This window comes from Olea europaea, unplaced genomic scaffold, assembly GCF_002742605.1.
Source record: "Olea europaea var. sylvestris unplaced genomic scaffold, O_europaea_v1 scaffold657, whole genome shotgun sequence".
Taxonomy (NCBI): domain Eukaryota; kingdom Viridiplantae; phylum Streptophyta; class Magnoliopsida; order Lamiales; family Oleaceae; genus Olea; species Olea europaea.
In genome coordinates this window covers 106,213-111,600 of record NW_019264943.1, presented here as the reverse complement: position 1 = coordinate 111,600, position 5,388 = coordinate 106,213, and the positions used below count along the sequence as shown (strand labels likewise).

The 5,388-nt window shown below is 35.3% G+C and overlaps 1 pseudogene; it reads right to left on the bottom strand.

Annotated features, from left to right (window-relative positions):
• Positions 1–3,475, bottom strand: part of LOC111390193 — a 19,269-nt pseudogene extending 15,794 nt beyond the window's left edge.
• Positions 3,476–5,388: the final 1,913 nt, after the last annotated feature.

The following is a 5,388-nucleotide window of genomic DNA, read 5'->3' as shown; positions in this document are numbered from 1 at the left end:
CGACACTACTTGTATGGAGGGAAGTGCGATATCTACACAGATCACAAGAGTATCTAATATTTATTTACACAGAAGGAATTGAATATGCGACAAAGATGATGGTTGGAATTGGTGAATAATTACGATTGCACTATCCATTACCATCCAGGTAAGGCTAATGTTGTGGTCGACGCCTTAAGTAGAAAATCAATGGGACAGCTGGCGTCACTACCCACTTTTCAAATGGAGTTAATCAAGGACTTGAAAAAGTTGCAGATCGAAGTGGTTACCATACCAGGACAAGTCACTACTCGTCTAGCAGTTTTGATAACTCGACTTACTCTTAGAGATCGAATTATAGAGATACAAAGTAATGACCCATTCTTGTTGAAGATCAAGAATGAAATTGGTACTGATAAGAGAAAGGATTTTGGAATAGCTTCAGATCAGGGATTGATGTTTAAAGGGATAATTTGTGTGCCTAAGGAAGAAGCCTTGAGAAACGAGATATTGAAATAGGCCCATTCCACCCCGTACACCGCACATCCCGGTGGTACGAAAATGTATCGAGACCTCCGAGATACATTTTGGTGGAGAAATATGAAAAAAAGTATAGGGTTGTACGTAGAAAAGTGCATGGTATGTCAACAGGTTAAGGCAGAATACCAAAGACCGGCTGGATTATTAAATCCACTGGATATACCCGAATGGAAATGGGAAAATATCACAATGAACTTTGTGGTTGGATTCCCGAAGTCAGCAAGAGGAAACAACGTTGTATGGGTAATAATAGATCGATTAACAAAGTCAGCTCATTTTCTTCCAGTGAAAATGACATTCAGTTTAGACCAATTGGCACAGTTGTACATTAAGAAGGTTGTGAGATTACACGGCGTACCTATGTCCATTGTGTCTGACAGAGACCCAAGGTTCATGTCAAAATTTTGAAAAAGTCTACAAGGAGCTATGGGAACGAAGCTGAACTTTAATACAGCATATCACCCTCAATTCGATGGTCAATCTGAAAGGACCATCCAAACTTTGGAAGACATGCTGAGAGCATGTGTTTTGTATCTAGGGGGTAGTTGGGAGTCATACATATCCCTAGTAGAATTCGTATACAATAACAGCTTCCAAGCAACTTTCGAGATGGCACCGTACGAAGCTCTCTATAGTAGAAGATGTAGGTCCCCTGTTCATTGGGATGAAGTCGGGGAGAAGAGAGTTTTGGGATCAGAAATAGTTGAAAGGACAGTTGAGGCAATCGATAAGATCCGTGCAAGGATAAAGGTAGCACAGGATCGACAGAAGAGCTATGCGGATACAAGGAGGAAGGATTTAGAATTTAAAGTTGGAGAAAAAGTGTTTCTGAAAGTGGCACCGATGAAAGGTGTACTTAGGTTTAGCAAGAAAGGAAAGCTACGACCCCGCTATATCGGACCATTCGAGATACTTGATAGGGTCAGAAATGTAGCCTATCGGTTAGCTCTCCCACCTGGGTTATCGACAATGCACAACATGTTCCATGTATCAATGATCAAGAAATACGTGCATGATCCTAATCATGTAGTGAACTATCAATCCGTGGAAGTATAAAAGGACTTATCGTATGAAGAGGTACCAATTAGGATATTGGATCGAAAGGTGCATAAATTAAGGAACAAAGAAATTCAATTGGTCAAAATATAATGGAATAATCATGAAATAGAAGAGGTCATTTGGGAAGGCGAAGAGGAAGCCAAAAACAAGTATCCAACACTATTCGCCCAATCAGAAGGTAAATTTTGAGGACAAAATTTTAATTAAGGTGTGGGGGATGTAGACCCCAAATAATTTTAAACACCTTAGTGGCACTAAGACATGAATTTTTGATGGCTAAAGTATACTTTATATTTTTAGTTTCATTTGAGACCCATTCTCGACATAGAAAACATTCGATTTGGAAAATGATATCTAAAGAAAAGTTGTAGCTCTTTGAGTTAGCTTTCCAACGTACTTTGAATTGCCTCAATCGGATATCGGGAGAAGAAGTTATTACAGAAATACTAAAAACTGTACAGTATCAACCGAAGTACTCGAAATATGAAAAGTCAAATTCCTACACGATTTTCTAGCACATTCTTAAACCTATAACTCCCACATAAATGACACCAGTATTAATGAGTATTAGGCCCTTCACTTGCCTTTAAGTTGTGAGATTTTCACCTATAAATAGGTCCCAATGCATACACATTTTTCACACTAAGACAAAAGTTTCTTAGTATAAAAAAGAGAATTTTCAAGTTTAGAAAAAAGAGAAAGGAGAGGGAGGAAAATTAGTTTTTTCTAGAAATTTTGGCGCTATCAAGAAGTGTTTTCCAAGCATCAATTCTTAAAGGAGTGTTTTTTTGAAACATCAAAGGAGTGCATTTTTCAACAAGGTTCAAAGCATCAATCAAGGTAGGTAGATATGCAAAGTGTTAATTCGTGTTAAGTTATAAGTTTCTAGTAAATGAAGATTTATTTTAATGTTTGCATATTTAATGGTACATCCGGTACATCATACACCTCCATGTCTAATGGTACCTCCGGGTACGACATGTACTTCCGGTCGAGACGTCGTGTTAAGTCATGACTCTACGTATTTGGGATTCTACCGGAAATCCTACTATGAAAAGGTTTCTAAAGTTACAGTTTTGAAATGTATAGTTTGATCACGAATGCGCCAATGATATCTATTGAGTTTTTTTAACTCACGGGTTTAACCCCTTCTCTACAGATTGATATGATTCTACTTTGGGCTTGGATGATGGGAAAGATGGAGAGTGGTGCAACGAGCCCATGGAAAATCCGGTGAACAAGTTATTTAGATTTATTTTTTGAACGTTTTCAATGTTATTTCTTTAAAGTATTTGAATAACGTTGAACGCGAGAACAAGTTATGTTTTCTTCAAATAAATTACGTTCCGTTATTTTTTTTATTCGGTGTTTTATTTAAAGTATTCGAAAGGTTGTTCTTAAAATTATCATTGTAAAAATTAAGCTTCCGCTAAAACATATTCTCTTATGACTAAATCACCGGTTAATTAAGTAAAGTAAGTAGCGTTCCGGTCCACAAGGGATCGGGGCGTTACAAGGGTTATAAAGCATTAATTTGGTTATCTCCCAAAAACACGAAATTTTGAAGTATAAACTTATATCAAGAAATTGCAGTAAAATATTTTAACTGAAAAGCAGATTTTCAGTAAAAATATACCCCGCTCATTTTTCCATCACCGAGTCCAGAATTACCCCCCCATTGGATTCTTTGATTACTGGGCAAGTAACCAGATCGCTGAGCTTAAAAAAAGAGAATGCTCTTAGTTAGAGCTTGGCCATAGTCATGGCCGCCAAATGCCAAAGGAAGAATCCCAGTTAGTACAAGAAACAGAGGCACAATTGAAAAACAGAGCCCCATTGATTTCTCCATTAAAATTTCAAACCACAAGATGAAAAACTCAAAAGGATTTATGATAATATTCACTATACAAATCTGGTCTGTGAAAATTTCGTGTGTGTTTCTATAATGTATATAAATGTAGATTTTTTAATAAAATGCTGGTGTTTTGGTTTAGTTTATCAGCTAAAAATTCGGATAAACGAACACAGAACAGAACGAAGCCTAAAGATAAATGAAGAGAGACAGATGCTTGGTAGAAGCAGAAGAGCAAAAGGCAGCAGTATATATACAGAAAGCGGGTAGAGAATAATAAATGCAGTATTTTCGAAAAGAGAAAATATTACTGTCAGTCCATAATGTATTGGCTTTATTGTAAATTGATCCTCAATTTATTTTCTGGTAGTATTGTCCTTAATTTTCTACCCCAATACTAGCATTCGTATTAATATAGTGAAAACGGAACTATAAATTTTAAATTGAGTTGAGTAATATAAAAATTGCAATTGTACTAAGTTGTTAGGAAGTTTGACACTCTTAGTCCCCGTGACACCTCCTCACAATAGAGGGTGGTGTGAGATTTTTTTTGTCTTTTTAATTCACATTGGTCTAGTCCCACATGGGTCCCAGCCCATGTGAGAGAATGTCATGCATTCTGTTATATTTTATCGATCAAAGTAAGTTAATTCTAAAAAATTGAGTTGCTTTCGTAATATGACTTTTCCTCCCCTTCTAGCGGTTGGGGGTGGGCTTTGACTAGACAATTTGGACTGATGGCCATTGCAGCCCCCGGGTAATAAAGATGTTATTTTCATTTATTGTTACAAAGATAATTTAAATAAAAATTTATTGTACTTTTATTTCATACAACATAAAGAAAATTACACTCCACAAAAGTCGCAATTCTCAAATATTTTCCAACTGCATGCCACCGTTTTTATTTTTCTTTGACATGATAAAGTTCAAAGCATATCATAAATTTTAGGAAGAGGAAGGCACATAAGTGTCTATAAAAATATTTAAATTATTAATATTATAGAAATAAGTTATGGATCAGTATGCAGTATCCTGCATCCCTCCAAACGCGCGGATAAAAAAATAGCTTAAGTGTTTATAAATAATTTATAAACATGAGCCAAAAATAAGGTTAGACTAGTGTTAAAGAAATCAATTACAAAAATATGGATAATATATATGGGGCCCTCAAACGTTGTTTCACATTCTTTCACGAGTTTGTTGACACAAATTGTCATTTGAAATCACTATTTTCGTCTCATAATACACGTAACAAAACCAAAAGAGTAATGGGAGCGAAATTCCCCTTTCTTTCTTATTCCCGTTCTCATTCAAATAAAATGAATGACCAACATCTATAATATTGTTGAGAAAAATATAGGCCTGGAACCAAATTATAACATAATGTGTAGATTGGGGATTAATACTCCAAATTCCCCAACAATAAATAATTTGTGTGAGGGGCAGAGGCATGTGCTTTTGTTGGGCGCTGAATCTTTATTTGATTTGGCTAGAAAATAAATTAAGGAAAGATTAACATTAATTAATATTGATTATTTTAAGAAATATGATAAAGACATCATTACAAGATTAATTGATCCATCCTTCCGAGTTGATACTGGGTAGTTACCAAATTGAGTAAGAGAAAATTGAGCTGTTAGAAGGCAAAGTAAAAAGTTTTCAGAGATTATGCTATTGTCTTAAATGACCTTGGACATTATGTCGCGATTTAAATTTCGAACAAGAGTACGAAAAGTTATTTCTTAATTCGACTGCGATAAAATTTCGTTCTCGTCATATTAATATCAATAATTCTGTTATTACACCCCCTCACATGGAGATGAGTCCACGAATATTTTATTATATATATAGATCCCTTCCATGTGAGGGGGTGTAATGCTGTGTATATATCATTGTGCACACGTAACATTGTCCTATTAATATATCTTTAAAGTCAATAATTTATACGAAGCAATATT